General features: G+C 35.3%; 1 long non-coding RNA gene across 1 annotated transcript; it reads right to left on the reverse strand.

The window, feature by feature from the left end:
* Positions 1-215: 215 nt before the first annotated feature.
* Positions 216-18,272, reverse strand: LOC118765514. Its single transcript, XR_005001377.1, has 3 exons — positions 18,039-18,272; positions 678-681; positions 216-227 (listed from the first exon to the last, which is right to left on the reverse strand). It is a non-coding gene; the product is annotated as an uncharacterized LOC118765514 (long non-coding RNA).
* Between the last annotated feature and the right edge of the window lie 580 nt (positions 18,273-18,852).

Below are 18,852 nucleotides of genomic sequence, written 5' to 3' on the forward strand. Positions count from 1 at the left end.
ATACACACCAATACGCTCACGTAAACACACCAACACACAGATGCATGCAAACACGCAGGCTCCACCAGGTTCACATACACACACACGTTCAGTTGTAATTTCAGGGAAGTGTGTATATAGCCATACACATATACGCGCAGGAGTGGCTGTGTGGTGAGAAGCTTGCTTACCAACCACATGGTTCCGGGTTCATTCCTAAGGCGTGCCCCTTGGGAAAGTGTCTTCTACTATAGCCTCGGGCCGACTAAAGCCTTGTGAGTGGATTTGGTAGACGGAAACTGACAGAAGCCTGTCCTATATATGGAAATATATATGTGTATGTGTGTGTGTGTTTATGTGTTTTGTTTGTCCCTCCAACATCGCTTCACAATAGATGGTGGTGTGTTTACGTCCCCGTAGCTAAGCGGTTCAGCAAAAGAGGGCGATAGAATAAGTAACCTAGCGGTTCGGTAAAAGGGACCAATAGAATAAGTACTAGGCTTACAAAGAATAAGTCCTGGGATCGGTTTGCTCCACTTAAGGCGATTCTCCAGCATGGCCACTCTCAATAACTGAAAGAAATAAAAGAGTAAAAGCGTATATACACACAAACGTACGAACAAACAAGTATACATGCAACCATATAAGTACAAACATACGTACATATTTTTAAAAATCGTATATGTATTTTTGGACACAATTCTTGAATTACGGCTTTTTTTACAATCATTTTAATTTAGCGCAAAGGTTTTTGTAACAGTGAGCATTAAAAAAAAATTATATATAGTTTCTCCAAGACGGAATTATCTACATTGCAATTTTACCTATTTAGAAAACTGTATTATTTGGGAGATTGTCAAAGTCTATTTATACGATATCGGTATTCAATTGCAAGCTTCCTATTACAATGTTACTAATTTTAACGTTAAGGCGTTTTCATTTGAGTAGACAACCCGAAGGAAATACATATCAAATATTATTTTGTAAAACCCAAGACTCTTTAGACCCAGTGTACTATAGTTACTGCACAAAATAGAATTCTGTAACCTGCTTTTCTCCTTCTGTCAGGAATTAAAGCATGCTTCTACTCCTACATATCATATAAATATATAAATATACCTAGGAGTGGTTCTATGGTAAGTACCTTGCTTGCGAGCCGCATGGTACCGGGTTCAGTCCCACTGCGTGACATCGTGGGCAAGTGTCTTCTACCATAGCCTCGGGCCGACCAAAGCCTTGTGAGTGGATTTGGTAGACGGAAACTGAAAGAAGCCCATCATATATATGTATATGTGTGTGTATATATGTATGTGTGTGTGTGTGTTTGGGTGTCTGTGTTTGTCCTGTCAACATCGCTTGACAACCGATGCTGGTGTGTTTACGTCCCAAAATTAACCGATAGAATAAATACTAGGCTTACAAAGAATAAGTCTTGGGGTCGATTTGTTCGACTAAAGGCGTTGCTCCAGCATGGCCACAGCCAAATGATTGAAACAAGTAAAAGTAAAAGTAATATTTATATGTACATATACACATATGTGCAAGTGCATAAAATCATTTGTGTATATACGCAACGAGTGTGTGTCTATAGACACACGCACACACACACACAGATAAACATGAGTGATTTGTGTGTATACATGTGTGTATATATACACGGTGACCACAAAAACACTTCCAGATTTCACGATGTTATATTTAAATTCAAATATATTGATGAACATGTGAAACGATATTCTAACAGCAGTTATTTCATTTTTTCAGGTGGCTAAACATCTTTGACCTTAAATCCACAGGTGTGCAAGGAAGTCTAAAAATGGGCGCTACCCCACAGCAATGCAGCTGGTGTCTAGTGGAATTTGTTAGATCAAACAACATTGTGGACGTGCAACGTTCTTTCAGACTCAGATATCATACGATTCCACCGACACTCAAGTCCATTCGGAAATGGTACAACGATTTTAATAAGAAAGGGTGTAGTTGTGATAAGAGAAAGGGGCATTCTGGCCGACCATCAGTCTCACAGGAATTTATTAATCGAGTTAGAATAAAAGTCGTGCATAGCCTCAAAAGGTCAATACGAAGCGCTAGCCGAGAGTTTCAACTCCCCCAAAGCACAGTTCCCAAGGTCCAACACAAACACCTAAAGTTTGTCCCTTAAAAGCTGCAGTTAGTCTAAAACTCCACCCAAAAGATAATGGAATGCGATTTGAATTTTGTGAGAATATCCAGAAGTTAATGGAAGATAATGATAACCTGCTGTCAAAAATCATTTACAGTGATAAGGCAATATTTCACTTGAACGGTAAAGTCAATAGGATTAACGTGCGTATATGGGGGCTTTGATATCCCCATGCTACCCAGGAAATTGAGCGAGACTCACCAAAAGTTAACGTGCTTTGTGCGGTATCAGAGAGGACGGTGTATAACCCCTTTCTTCTTTGAGGGAGGGACTGATACTGGTCAGTGTTAACTAGAGATGCTGACCGATTCGATGTTTCCTCGACTAGCTGCTGAGGACGATGACTACTTTTTCCAGCATGATGGTGCTCCACCGCACTGGGATCTCGCAGTCATGATATTTCTCACAGTCAGGAGATTTCTCACTGAGCACTTGTCAAACAGACGAATTGGTCGTGCTGGACGGACGTGATGATCAGGTGTTCTGCAAGTGGCCTGCGAGGTCACCGGATCTAACTGGTTGTGACTTTTTTCTTTGGGGGTACGTGAAGTGCACAGTTTACGTACCACGGTAACATGCAACCGAGGAGGAGCTGAACATTTCGATCACTGAAGCAGTTAGCACGGTAACCTCAGATACATTGCTGAGTGTCTGGAACGAACTGGACTATCGCATCGATGTTTTCCGAGCAACCAGGGAGGCGCACATTGGGTGCCTTTAATGCTACCCTATACGACATGAACCGGAATGAAATTGTGCATCTGAAGTTACTAACTGTGAAAGCTTATTACAATACATTTATATATTATATCTGTTTAAAATCAGTATATATATTATATATATATATATATATATATAATGTATACATTTATATATATATATATATATTATATATATATATATAAAAGGAAATGAAGAGAATGCTGACAAAATAATTTAAGTAATTTAAGTAATTTAATTAGGTGGAAGTTCTTTTTACCGGTTGCGCATTTGTTATGATTATCAAAAGAAATTTTTTAAAGAGAGATAGAGTTCCTTTTCTCTGATGATCCAGTTATAGCTTTGTAGCTTAACAGAATATTCCCAACAATAGAAAGTTTGCTATAAAACACATCTAAAGTATCAAAACGCACCGATATTTTGAGAACTAATTTCGTAGTCTTTTCGAAATAATCATGTTAACAGACCCCTAGAAACGAAACAGCCAAGTGCATTTCTCCATTCACAGTAATTATACAATATAGCCCACAACTCTCTGAAGTATATATTGTACATAATTGCATATAGATATCATAAGCAAATAGATGGCGTCACCTTATAGAATTGAGTCGTAATACAGTTCTTTCATTTCAGTTAGTAAGTGCAAAGATAACGGGAATGAGGTGCAATAAATGAAATCTACTTCAGCCTTTTTGATGTGTTTCTCAGCGCGACAGCCATTGCATTGTTATAGCTCATGAAATAAGCTGCATGTTTTACTTCGTATTTATTTTACCATCTTTGAAATGATAGAAAAGCAAAGACTATCTCTCTTAGTTTCAATTAAATTCTTTCATGTAATTTCTTCTTGTATTTAGGTACTTCAGCATGACGATAGCTTTCTTTCGGGTGAAAAAAAAAAAAGAAGAAGCAAATATCAAAACTATGAAGTACGCTTTGAGCCCAAATAAACATGTATGTAATTAGTTATCGGAGCGATAATGGAGAAGAAGAGAGGGAGAGAGTGTGAAAGGGAGAGTGTGGAGAGGAGAAAAATTAGGAAAAATAGACAAAGGAGGGAAACATAAAGGCAAAAGAGAATAGGATTTTTTTAGTAATATATATATATATATATATATATAATAGAAATATTAAAATTACTAAGTCTCTCTAAGGGAGATAACGGCAGCGTTACTGGATATTAATAGTTATCACCATACTAATATATATATATATATATATATATATATATATATATATATACTATATATATATATATATATGTATATATATATATATACATATATATATATACATATATGTATACATTTATATATATATATATATATGTATATATATATATGCATACATATATATATGTATATATATATATATACATATATATATGTATATATAGATATATACATATATACATATATATATATATATATATATACATATATATATATATATATATATATGTGTATGTATTTTATTAATATCTAGAAGAAGTAACAGAGGACTCAATGTCCAAGAACTTTGTGCGTTGGCACTTATCATATGTGTATGCGTGTGAGTATGTATGTATATATGTCTGTATATGTGTGTGTGTGCATATATATAAATTAAGCAGAAAATGGAGAAAACCTTTGATCAACAAACATCTGTTATTTTTTTATTAATACAAAACTTTAACATTGCCCTATCTGCTATCTATGTCACTCGGTGCTTCCAAAGAGAATTATGAGAATAATTATGAGAATAATATTAATTTTTGTAGCACCTTCGATGCGGTACATGGAGCTTCATGAGAGTGAATACAAATATATAAAATAAAAGACGAGAAGAGGAAAGAATAAGGCCTCCAGATGAAGAAAGATGGCTTAATAAATTAGGGTCGTACCATTTTGCAGTGTAAAGCTTGAAGTCGATGAGCGGATGAATTAACTAGAAAAATAGTTGGTGGGTTCATCTTTCTTTAGGAGAACTAGGGCTGCTCATCGACTAACACTAAAACTAACTTATATTTAAGAAGGCGGCGAGCTGGCAGAAACGTTAGCACGCCGGGCGAAATGCGTAGCCGTATTTTGTCTGCCGTTACGTTCTGAGTTCAAATTCCGCCGAGGTCGACTTTGCCTTTCATCCTTTCGGGGTCGATAAATTAAGGACCAGTTACGCATTGGGGCCGATGTAGTCGACTTAATCACTTCGTCTGTCCTTGTTTGTCCCGTCTATGTCTAGCCCCTTGCAACCTAAAACGATCTTTCCCTTGTGACACGAACCTACATATGCATAAATACACACACACACACACACACATCTATAATAATTATGATAGCCATAATGAGTTGATATGGATGTTAGCCCTCCAATTACTCTATTGAAAATAATGAGATTGGTGCACTCTAAACGAATCCCAATGAAATAATTATAATGTGTATGATTGCGAATGATGTCATTGCAGCATACATTGTTTGAACAGAAAACAAGTGCATCAACTCATTTTTAATTATTAAAGGATTTTTCATTCATTTTGTTTATAATTATTGTTTTCCAGGAACAAATATTATGGGGATATCTTGATGCGATGATACAAAATAAATAAATAAAATAGAAAGATATCTAAAAATAAAATAAACGAAATTATTGGAAATATACAGGATATAACCGATAAATGAAAATGTTATAATAATGGTAGCATGATGCGTGGGCAACAATTCGTTATAATAAACAAAATGGATATTGTAACACTTCCTAGACAACAACGAAACAATTGTCTCAGATTCTTGCTGGGAAACATTACACAGGGGTAAAAATTTGCCCATAATTTCTGTTAAGTTTGCTGTTTTTTTTTTCTTGATTTTGACTAATGTCAGCATACTGATTTGAAAACTTACAGTTCGTTTTCTTCTACTACGTTAAATCATATTTTTTTCTACTTACTCAGTGACTAAGCACAATTGTTTGTAATAGCCCAGGGAACACTATCGTTAAAAAAAAACTTTCAGTTGTCTCGCAATTTACTATTAGTGTAACCTTATGCAATGCTCCTGCGTTCAGAAATACCCTCAGCAATTTTATACCATGTACATTTTTTTGTTAAACAGGAATTTTTGTTTTCGCTTTTTTTATTTTCAATAGCAAATAAAATTTTGCTATTAAATGCCATACTGAAATAAGAAACTAATACAAACCAAACTATTTATTGTTTAACAAATATATTAAGCAAAATGTTTATTTACTCACCTTAGAGTAGGTCTTTCTTTCAAACTAGTGTTTCAACTACTGAAGGAATGAACTTTGTTTTTGCTGCTTTGTGTAAATAACTTACATCACGACAGTCTCTTTGCAGCGACCAGCAGCAATCAGCCATCATCTTTGCATTCCACCTGTCTTGATATCTAGTCTCCACAGTTTTGATGCCTTATTAGAATCTCTCTCTTTACCTATTACCTATTGCACTAGGATTTTCAGGAAACTGGTCGAGATGACAGTGCAGTAGTAAATGCATTTTAAACCTGATGTTGCAGCCCAGTCCTCGAAAACTGCTTAATGAGGCCTGAACACATTCTTCAAAATTTGATGATTTCTTATTTCACAAGCGATCAGACATAATTGTAGCAAACGTACTCCATGTTCCTTTTCCAACGCCAGACATCATCTCCAAAATCTGCTGGTCCTTCAATAACCACCTACTTTGTGGCCCGTCAAACACACCACACTTAATTTTCTCACAAGTCAAAGATAGGGACATTCTGCTTAAATATTTCAAACGGTCACAGTCGTAGTGTTTCAACACGTTTTACACACTATATGGGGTGCGCAGGCTTGTTTTCATCACAGGGTTTCTTGCCAGAATATGTAAAGCTTTCTTCAACAAATCCGTGATTCTGTTTCGCTGTTCAGGTAAAGAGTAACGTCCTCAAATATAGCAGAAGACATCGTGGCTGATTTTTGCACTTTTTTTTTCTCAAAGCAGGCCATGTGTCTGACACATACAAAACATATTTAAGCCAATTGTCAGCTGGGAAAAGCATTTTCGGAATTGTCAAATTTCGTAAAGTAAACAAATGCAGATTTTTAATGCTAAAATTTCATAAACAGAATCTACATCATAAAGTTCTTTCTATAGTTCTTTGACCATGCTTGACATATTCAAAGATGGCTGAATTCGAGATTTTTTGATTTCATACTTTCGTTTTATTTGTACACGTATGTTTCTTCAAAAACGTTATGCGAATTACATAGCAATAGTAATGTTATGTAGGGGATTCTTAAATGTAAGGAAAGTAATTCTCCGCCTATTTCCTGTTGCGTTCTCTATGACTGTGAGAAAAGAATAAAGCTTATGGATATATTAATGCATAAGTGACGATCTAGAAAGGAAGAAAGTTTTAAGACCAACACTGAATTCTGATGCTCTTTACATGTAGGCATGTATAACTCCAAGAGATCTTTGATAACGCCCAAGAAATTTATATATATTTTAAAGACCTAGGCGCAGACGTGGCTATATTATAAGGAAATTGATTTTCAATCATATGATTCCGGGTTCAGTATTACTGCTTGGCACCTAGGGCAAGTGCATTCTACTATAGCATCAGGCCAACCAAAGACTTGTGAGTGGATTTCGTAGACAGAAAATGAAAGACTGTCATGTATATATATATATATATATATATATATATATATATATATATATATATAATATATATATATATATATATATATATATATATATATAGATAGATATAGATATAGATATATACATACATATATATCCATATATATATATACATATATATACATATATATATACATATATACACACATACATACATACACATATATACATATATATACAGATATATACATATATACATACATACGTACACATATATACATATATACATACATATATATATATATATATATATTTGTGTGTGTGTATGTTTGTGTCTGTTTTATTTTATTTTATTTGTACACGTACGTTCATGTTCTTTCAAAAACGTTATGCGAATTGCATACCAATAGTAACGTTATGTAGGGGATTTCTAAACACACCGGTGTTGGTGTGTTTATGTCTCACGTAACGTAGCGGCTCTGCAAAAAGAGCGATAGTAGATATACCATACGTTAAACGACTATGTACTAGGGTTGATTCAACCGAATAAAAATTCTCCATGTTATTGCTGTAGCATGGCCACAGCCTAATGATTAAAACAAATAAAAGATACTCGGCAAAAGATTTATGAAGGATTATACATATATGTTATTGATTATCCCTTCGCGTGCAGATGTGCCTGTCAACATACGCATACATGTAATTTAAAAGAAAACTAATATTTTGATCACGATTAAAGAGTAAAACAGAAACACGTCTAATATAATTTTCCAAATATTATATAATAAATATTTATACAAATTTAATTATTGCTGAAAAGTGTTAAACTTTACACATTTCGTAAAGTGTTTACCCACGCCATAAAGTTAAATTAACATAGAATAGAAAATTTACCTTTCTTAATATTATGTAGGCGATTTAAATTCTCATTAAGTGTATAACGAACCAGTTAAATGGATGCAATAAAAATACTACTGCTAATGTCAAGAAGTCAATTGTGTTAATAAAGAAAATATAATGGTTGATGCTTTAAACGTTAAGCGAAGCCAAATTTAAGTATGTGCTAAGAATACGTGTCAATTGAATTAGCAAATACAAAATGAGAAAGCAACAATATTAGATTGTGATGTTTAAAGAAACGAGATACGAACTAATGATTTTTAAATCTGTAAGGTCGTAAATGCTTGGAGAGCGTAGAGTCGATTAATGTAGTGGTTATATATGTGGTACTTATTTTGTTTATATCTAAGCGAAAAATATCATCGTTCATTAGAGAAAATTTATACTATCGCAAGGTGCATTAATTAATTAAGTCCACTTGATTTATTAATTCTAGTTACAGAATATAAATGTTTACTGAGTATGAAGTGCAATTACATTGAGAGGACCTTCAACACCAAATTGAGTTCTTTGTGTTTATTCCAAATATGTTTTATATGCGGATAAATTGCGTCGTACTCATGTTCATTGTGGTAGTTCTGATTATGAATTATTACGGTGTATGTTGCGAATTCCATCACAATATAATCGTATTCACACTCCATCAGTTATACGCTCATACACACACACACACACAAACACACACAGACACAGACACACACACACACACACACACACACACATATATATATATATATATATATATATATATATATATATATAAAGGGGCTTGTATGATTGTGCATAGAGGGATATATATTATTCAAAGACATTCCAACTCATTTATATTCTTTATAATATGAATGTAGAATATAGAATATATAGTATAAATAATATATATATTGTAAAATGAAATGAAGTATTGATTGTCTTATTGAATAGATGAAATGTTGAATATCAAATATTAAGGGACTAGTATACTTTCTTGCATTAAAGCAGTCTTCAAGGTTCCAGGTAGTATATATATATATATATACATACTAGCCTCAGTACCCTGCGCTTCAGGGAAGCTTAAAGAATGTTAAAGGAAATAAATATATTTATTTTGGTAAAAAAGATATTTTGAAAAAAATTCTATCAGATGACGTGAGTATAAAGAAAGTTATTTTAAAAACCCTGAAACCAATCACAGTTAAATGTTGTAGAACTTCTAAATATACAATGATGTCAGTGTGGCCTCTAATTGGTGTACAAAGCAAAGGAGTTTGGGGGCTTACAACCCACGTATATCCCGAATATAAGAGAAGCAAGTAGAAGCAAAGTTAAGTCCAAGAAGGTTGAGATATTGTGCTTAACATTTGTTTATGGACATATCAAAATTGGAGCCGTTTAAATTCATAGGGGAAGTCAGATGGGATTAATGGGATGCAGCAATGAAGACATTGCCACCCTTATGTTTCCCAAGAGAAATGAATTTTGGTGTTAAGGACTAAACCTCTTGTTTCATTACCTCAGTTAAAAAGCGTTTATCTTTATTTAAAAAAAAGAGGTGGGGTCGTAGATGTATGAGGGAAAATTATTCAATATCGTGTTTGTTTCTCTCAGAATCGTTTACCTTAAAGGGAAAAGTATACTACAGGTATGTAAAACATATTTCAGTTTTTGAAAACAAAGGTAAAAAGTTACTCAGCCCCCCCCCCCTTTAAAACTTACCCCGAGTAATGAAATACCTTCAGGCCAAGTGCCAAGTTTGGTACAGATTGATCCAACGCTTTGGCCATGCAGAACAATAGGCCGTATGGCTAGCGGGGTGGCGGAATTGTAAATTAGATTTCGAATCTGAAGTGGAACCAATATCCAGGTAGAAATAGTAACATCGGATTTAAATATGAAATATCGAGTGTACTCTAGTAAATTTTATTAGGTCCATTCCAGGAACAGTTATTTGAATAACTTATGTCAATATCTCTAACTTATTTCGCGGGATTATTGAACTTTAAAATTAATGAGGTTTATCGTATAAACTGAAAGATATCCTACAATGTACAAGCGTGTGTCCGTATGAATACCAGAGGGCGCACACTCTCCTACCCTGATGTAATCTCCAGGGATACAGGCATCCAACAACAGGACCTCCGTAATGCCATGATGGACCGTGAAGTCTGGCGTAGCATGGTAAATTCCATTGTCTCGACCACGGTCGAACAATGATGATGATGATGAATACCTTTCGTTATTTAGAAACATTGCAGTTTCTTTTTTTCTCTATAAACCTCTTGTTTCATTATCACAATTTAAAACCGTTTCAGAATCCTGTACCTTTAAGGCGAAAAAACAAAACCGACGTAATTTCCAAACAGCCAAATTTCGAACAGATTGATCCAGCGGTTTGGCAGACAGACAGTAAGAATAAAAGCTATAGCGTTATGAAAAGTAACACTCTTATACCTGCAGAAAAATAAATCGGGAGGGTTTACATGGAGTCTACGAACAATTATTTGAATAACTCATGTCGATGTCTCTAACTTATGTCACGGGAATAATGAACTTGAAAATTTATAGAGCTTATCTCTTTCTTTACTACCCACAAGGGGCTAAACACAGAGAGGACAAACAATGACAGACAAACAGATTGAGTGGATTATATCGACCCCAGTACGTAACTGGTACTTATTTAATCGACCCCGAAAGGATGAAAGGCAAAGTCGACCTCGGCGGAATTTGAACTCAGAACGTAGCGGCAGACGAAATACATATTTCTTTATTACCCACAAGGGGCTAAACACAGAGAGGACAAACACGGATAGACAAACGGATTAAGTCGATTATATCGACCCCAGTGCTTAACTGGTACTTATTTAATCGACCCCGAAAGGATGAAAGGCAAAGTCGACCTCGGCGGAATTTGAACTCAGAACGTAGCGGCAGACGAAATACCTATTTCTTTATTACCCACAAGGGGCTAAACATAGAGGAAACAAACAATGACAGACAAACAGATTAAGTCGATTATATCGACCCCAGTGCTTAACTGGTACTTATTTAATCGACCCCGAAAGGATCAAAGGCAAAGTCGACCTCGGCGGAATTTGAACTCAAAACATAGCGGCAGACGAAATACCGATAAGCATTTCGCCCGGCGTGTTAACGATTCTGCCAGCTCGCCGCCTTAGAGCTTATCGGTGATCTTTCGTTTTAGCTCGAAGGTGTGTGCACGCAGTTCAGCTGTTACATTACGGTGCTCCGTAAATTCCGTAAAAGATTTTGTTTATTTTTCTGAGTGGAAATATTTATTTGAAATCAGCATAAAGTGAAAGAGAGAAGAAATTGACATGGACGTGTGTATGTATTAATGAGAGGGGGTGCTAGACAGAAAGTGTTTATGTGTGTGTGTGTGTGTGTGTGAGAGAGAGAGAGAGAGAGAGAGAGAGAGACAGCGTTAATTTTACTTAGCTACATATACATAGATGCAAAAAATATGTCATGAGAACACACACCTTTAATCACTCACTGACTCTCTCTACCTCACAGGCACACATAAAAAAACATGTATGTATATGTATTTAAGTATGAACGTGTATATGACAGATAATGGGTCTACATATGTGTTTGCGCGCGTGTGTGACTGACCCTAGCCATTTTAGACATACATGACAACACGCCTCTCTCTCTCTCTCTCTCAATCAATTAATTACTCACACACTAACTAAAAAATTGCGAAAAAACTAAATAAATAAATAAAATTTACGCTATCACTCTCTCCCTCTCACTCTCTCTCACACATACACTGAACAAGGCATATTCTCTTTCTATCTCTCACACATACACTGAACAAGGCATATTCTCTTTCTATCTCTCTCTCTCGCTCTCTCTTCCCCTCTCTCTTTCTCTCTGACAACACCTCTCTCTGTCTCTCAGTCAAACACAGAATAAAAGATGCGAGAAAAAGTGAATAAATAAAATTTACGCGATCACGTTCTTTCTTTCTTTCTCTCTCTCTCTCTCTCTCTCTCTCTCTCTCCCTCTCTCTCTCTCTGTCACACAAACACACAGCAACACACCCTTTCTGTTTCTAGCAATAAAAGTGAAACTATTTTACCGCTGAAAAATAATCGGAAGAGTCGAATGAGAGGAGGGCTACAACTCCCTATATGGGCAAAAGTCAAACCTTGACACCCCTAGAACCTTCGCCGAGTAATGAAAAACATACGTGCCAAATTTGGTATAGAATGATCCGGCACGGTTTGGCAGTGCATAGAGGAAACACACAGACACATACACACCCTAAGCATTTTTACCCATGCTAACGATTCTTTTATTTCTTTACTGCCCACAAGGGGCTAAACATAGAGGGGATAAACAAGGACAGACAGACGGATTAAGTAGATTACATCGACCCCAGTGCGTAACTGCTACTTAATTTATCGACCCCGAAAGGAAGAAAGGCAAATTCGACATCGGCGGAATCTGAACTTAGGACGTAAGGACAGACAAAGTGCCGCTAAGCACGCACAAATCATGTATGTACACATATATATATGCACATCCAGACACATACAAAAAAAGGCACGTATTTACATATACATACGTACACACACAGATACATATATATACAAACATATATATATATATATATATATATATATATACATACAAGTAAATACATACATATATATATATATATTATATATATATATATATATATATATATATATATATACATGAATGTAGATTTTTATATATGTGTGTGTCTGTGTGTATAGTGCTATAGAAATATATGATTAGGGAAACTTGTGTCTGAATATAGTATTTATTGTTTAGTAAATGTAGGAGGTAAAAAAAATCTAGGTTCAAAGAGCGAAATGTTTTGTCCTCAGAAAAAAAAATGAGTTGTTTTTTTGAAAAACTAATGTGAATCGAAGGTTATTGAATCAGTGACCGTGTATATTATTTGCTTGGCCAATTTTATACTAAAGAAAAATTCTATATTTTTAAATATATCTGTAGAGAAATGTTAAAGAACTTCTAAAGATTGCAACAAACATCAATTTCAAAACAATCCGATGAACTAACGTTTTCAGAAAATTGGTGACAGACTCAAAGAAAGTATGAATGTTGAAGACATAATTTCGGAAGAAGGGCTATCATTTATAAATTTTTTGCCAATAATGTAAAAGAACCCAGTGTCTTGTTTAACCTATATGAAACTTTTTTTGTATACTCAAACGTTTATAGGAATATTGTGTTAATTTAAATGGAGTCTTACAGGTATAAGCTGCCGTTTGTAATTTGTAAATATATTGATATAATAATAATAATAATAATAATAATAATTGCAGCGTGGAAGGTGTTCATAAGCCATTTAAGAAACACACAAAAACCATTAGATACACTTCAACATTTAAATTTAATTTGCCAAAATATTTTCGTCGCTTTGAGACCGCGACCTATTCACTGTCAAAATTCCGTACTGTAATGATTTTCGTTCTAGCACACGATCTCAGATCAGGCCACTTGCTATGCATGTATATCTTCGTAATAATAATAATATTAATAATGATAATAATGGTAATAATAATACAGTTTACATGTATCTTGAGCAATCTCACATTCAATACTAAATATACATGCGACGATATGCTGGCAGAATCGTTAGCACGCCGAGCAAAATGTTTCGCGGCATTTCGTCCGTCTTCACGTTTTGATTTCAAATTCCACTCAGGTAGATTAAATAGGTACTGGGGACGACACAATTAACTCATCCCAATCCTGGCCTTTTGCCAAAATTTGAATGCATCATTAAATGTAGTTGAATCTAAAACAAATGAGAATTACGCGCTCATTAATTAGCTAATATTGGATTTAGAATCTTTTTCTGTATTTGCTAAAATAACAGGCGGTGATGAAAAGTTCCTCGCTTTAAAGTTATCGCGAAAGGACTGGTTGGACGCCCAGCATTCCGAGTTCTTTCATAGCGCTTAGAAAAACCGAGGGACCGTTGCAGTAAGTGTGTGTATCTAAGAGGGAAATATGTTGAATAAAATCATAGTTAACTGATCCTCCTCTATTTTCATTTACTAAAAAAGCCAAGCAATTTTCAGCATCTCCTCGTAATTCACTAAAGACGGAGTTTAATCAATCTAAAATCGAATAGTCAAGGTTATTCTCGGTGTTCAACGAATTACTGAGAATTTATCAGAGTCAATGAAGTAATGACTGCCTCACGCAGTTTCATCAGGAAGATCGAGGAGCGAGATAATGTGTTTTTGTCTTTTAGCTGGATCCAAGAGAGGAATGCTTGCAAGAAAATGAAGTCCATTAAATGAATGCAAGGAGCACTTAATATTATTAAATGGGGAAATGGATCAAGTAAAAAACGTGAGAACGTAGAACGTGAAATATCCGAAAGAAGTACAGAATGCCTCTCGTTAAGTGTTCTAACTGGTCCATCGCCTTGCACTGATGCATTAGCTTTTCAACCATGAAAATTTGAAATATTGATTGTAACAGCTTAAATAGTAGGTTAATTAATAGCGTTACCATCATCATCGTCTAATCATGTTCATTACTGTTTCTTGTACTAGGATTCATAGAGACACCTACTTTGTTTCTATAATTTATTAGTGACCCCGATCACATAAATTTTCCTAAAATGGACCCCAGCCCGTCGCACTGTTGTGCATTTGCAAATGAATGGACTGAGGTAAAGTAAACTGAAATCTTTAGCTTAAGGACGCCCTCCGTGGAAATCGAAGCCACTACCTTACGTACAGCAATCTCTACCCTCACCCTCAGACAACGGACATTCATTTAGATAAGGTGGTAAAATTTAAGCCATCAGTTTCTAATACTACTTGTATGACTGAAAAGATTCGCTGAGAATCGAAACCGAAACTCTGGCTTCTTGCAAATAACGCTTTTTATACTCCGAATTCGTTTAAAGCTTATAAATTCTTACGAGATAATTACTTTGAATTTACGCCCAAGTACACAAATATTATATAAATACGATAATATCAATTTCCCAAGAATATTATGGAAATAAATCAAACGAATAATATGCTAAAACCAATCTTAATTAAGATTCTGTTCGTGAAGAACTTAACGCTACAACGACAATTAATAGATTTGTCAGACGTATTTATGAAGCGTGAGTTTTCTTGTCACACAGTTTTGGAGTCAATCACCTTCCTACAGAAATTAAAGCTAAATTTGCTTCCACCAGATTCGAAACTGGATCGAATTTACTTAATACACTATTTTCTTTCCTCGATACTTTACGAAAAAGGAACTGAAATGAAAAGTTTTGATATCGTCATATTTGCATGTGAATTAACTACTGGAAGCACGATAAAGGAGAACGCGACAATACCTTCTTGCGTACGTTCTAGGGTATACTACACATATATATATATATATTTCACCGTGACCGATCAGGCTATAAGATGTTGTTACACATCGCTGGTCACAATGCGCTTCGCATTTTTTTTTGGCCTTTAAATGACGCCACCCCGCTGGCTAAGCGAGCAGGCCAACAGAAGAAAGTGAGAGAAAGTTGTGGCAAAAGAGTACAGCAGGGATCGCCACCACCCCCTGCCGGAGCCCCGTGGAGCTTTAGGTGTTTTCGCGCAATAAACACTCACAAGGCCCGGTCTGGGAATTGAAACCGCGATCCTACGACCGCGAGTCCGCTGCCCTAACCACTGGGCTATTGCCAAATGAAAACAAGTTGGCGCTGCGGCTGTGTATGAATGCTGGCCAGAAGTGTTGAGATCATATGGATAATTATAGGGTTCGGTGTCATGCTATACCTCTGGAAATGTTCCACAATTTCACCAGCATCAATTTTGGGTCTCGTAATACCCCCAATTGTAACCCTGTGTTTTACTATATATGACGCGTGGTTTAAAAAGGTACCAACCACATTGCCTGCAACAACGAGGAGGAGCTCCTGACCAAGATTAAGGAAGTGCTCAAACTCCTTCGCTGAGAAATAGAGAGGAATGCCCGCACAAGGATCCGAAAACGTTATTAAGATCGGGGTGAAAATTATTGGCGACTACTTTGAATAAACTGCTATCTCTCTGCCTCAATGGAGTTGATATTTGGATCTTTTCGGTTTGAACGGCATTTTTAAAAAATAATTTCCACGTAACTAAACACTTTTAAGCATCGTATACTGGTAGAATGTGTTTATAAAACATCTTTTTCTCTTGGCTTTATTGAGAAAATTTTATAGTTTTTAAGATATTTGTTGCTTTTGTTCTTCAATTTCTGCAAGTTCAACCAATCAATGACGTCTATTGAGGTGAAAACATTCTGTGCCGTATGAATATGTCCCTCGTTTAAGAAACAGATTGGGGTTATTTACATTTCCGAAGAAAAAAAGATACCCTTCCCCGCACCCCTAACCCTAACCATAACTAACCCTAGCCCTAAAACAGATTGAAATGCAATAGATCGATACCAGGGTCATAATTATGAGTGACAAAAAAAATATTTTTGGTGAGATATCGCGGTTACTGTTTTGCAAGCAGTCCAAATTTCGGCGAGCACACTGTATATATGTATGCATATACATATGAGGATGGGTATATACATATAGTTTATATGCGCATGTTTATTTGCGTGTCTTCCAATGTGTCTCAGTATTCGTTTGAATTTTCGTATATACATTTTAGTATGCAAATATGCACATGCTTGCAAACGCTTCCCTCAACCGCTTCCATGGTCTACATGTATAGAAACTCCTTTGTCATCGGTTTGCTTTCAATTCCATTTGGAAATAATTATATTTGTTATTTGCCAATTTTCTCACGCAGAAGAATTATTAATGAAATTTGTAAATATTCTCAGTTATCCATCATTCACTCATTCCGACACCAGATACTTGTTCGTAATATGTGGCACATCCAACTAAGACTGCTAGGTTTCACATGAAATAATGCAATCAACACAGAATTTATAATTATACTTATGAATATGTATTTCATGACACATAAAGAAATGTAACCATGGAATACATCCCAGAAAATCCTCAAACAAACTACAGATGTTGCTATAAGCGATCTTATACGATTTTACGATACTACTTGTACTTAAATAACGATTAGGACATGTTAAATGCGCAGTGTCGCCAGTTGTATTTTTGTATCTGAACAATTATTTACTCAGTAAGACAATCAATATTCTGTTTTCTCACGAATTATTTTTGTTGTTCTTCTTCTTGTCGCTGTTTTTGTTGTTATTTTTTTCATTAAGACAGCAAACCGGCAGAATCGTAAGGATACAGGAGAAAATGCTTAACAGCATATCGTACGTCTTAACGCTCTGAGTTCAAATTCCCACCGAAATTGTCTTTGCCATTCGTCATTTCGGTGTAGATTAATTAAGTACCAGTAATACGCTGAGGAAGATGTAATCGACTAGTACCCGCACTCCAAATTTCAGGCTCAGTGCCTCTATTATTATTATTATCATTATTATTATTATTATTATTATTATTATTATTATTGCCTTTGCACAACTTCTAACGCTGGAGATGTACTACAGCGTCAGCTGTTAACTACCAGTGAACTAAGGAAACACCTCTTATTTTTCGATCACCTTCCGGAGAATTCGAGCGGTTCCAAGCAGTGCTGTTTACTACAAGAGCTCCACACTTATTGCAGCCACCTTATTATTATTATCATTATTATTATTATTATTATTATTATTATTATTATTATTATTATTACATGAAAACTCAAAGCTTATTTGCTGGGTTAACGGAAAGTTTCAGCTGTCCACAGCCCGCAGACTAAGGTGATACTTGTTTACTGGTCATGCTTCAACTACCCTGCGAAGAATTCTTGCAGTTCCAGGCAATGCTGATATTTGTAGGTGTATTACCTTAACACTTGCACCAATATTTTTCAGCCATGTTGGTAGTTTAGTGCTGATACTTCCAACTGCACCAATTACAATTGCTATCACGTCTACTATCTTCATTGACCACAACCTTCGCATTTCCCACTTCAAATCGTCATAGTTGTTAATTTTTTCTTCTTTCACATTGATCCTGTTGTCACTGGTGTACGCTATATCGATTGTCATACATGTTATACATGTTATATTCACCACAACAATGTCCGGTTTCCGATGTTTGGTCGGATGATCGAACTGGATCATTGCATCCCACAGGATTTCTATTTTTCGGTAACTCCTTCCGGAATTTTCTCATACTACACCTTTGTTCTGTTTTTGTTTGCTTTGTAAAGTATTATTATTATTATTATTATTATTATTATTATTATTCAGTAGTTTTATTTTTATAGCGTGCTTTCACTTCACTACCGAGCGCAGCTCTGTGTGCCTTAGGTATGTGCTGTGATTTGTTGTGATGCTCTGATGGTTATTGTATGGAAAGTGTTCTGCGTAGGATGTGTGCAGTGCCTAGTAGTGCAATTTTCTGTATGTTATATGTGTTTGTAAGTCCTGGTGTTTTTGT

Source organism: Octopus sinensis, linkage group LG12, assembly GCF_006345805.1.
Source record: "Octopus sinensis linkage group LG12, ASM634580v1, whole genome shotgun sequence".
In the NCBI taxonomy this organism is placed as follows: Eukaryota; Metazoa; Mollusca; class Cephalopoda; order Octopoda; family Octopodidae; genus Octopus; species Octopus sinensis.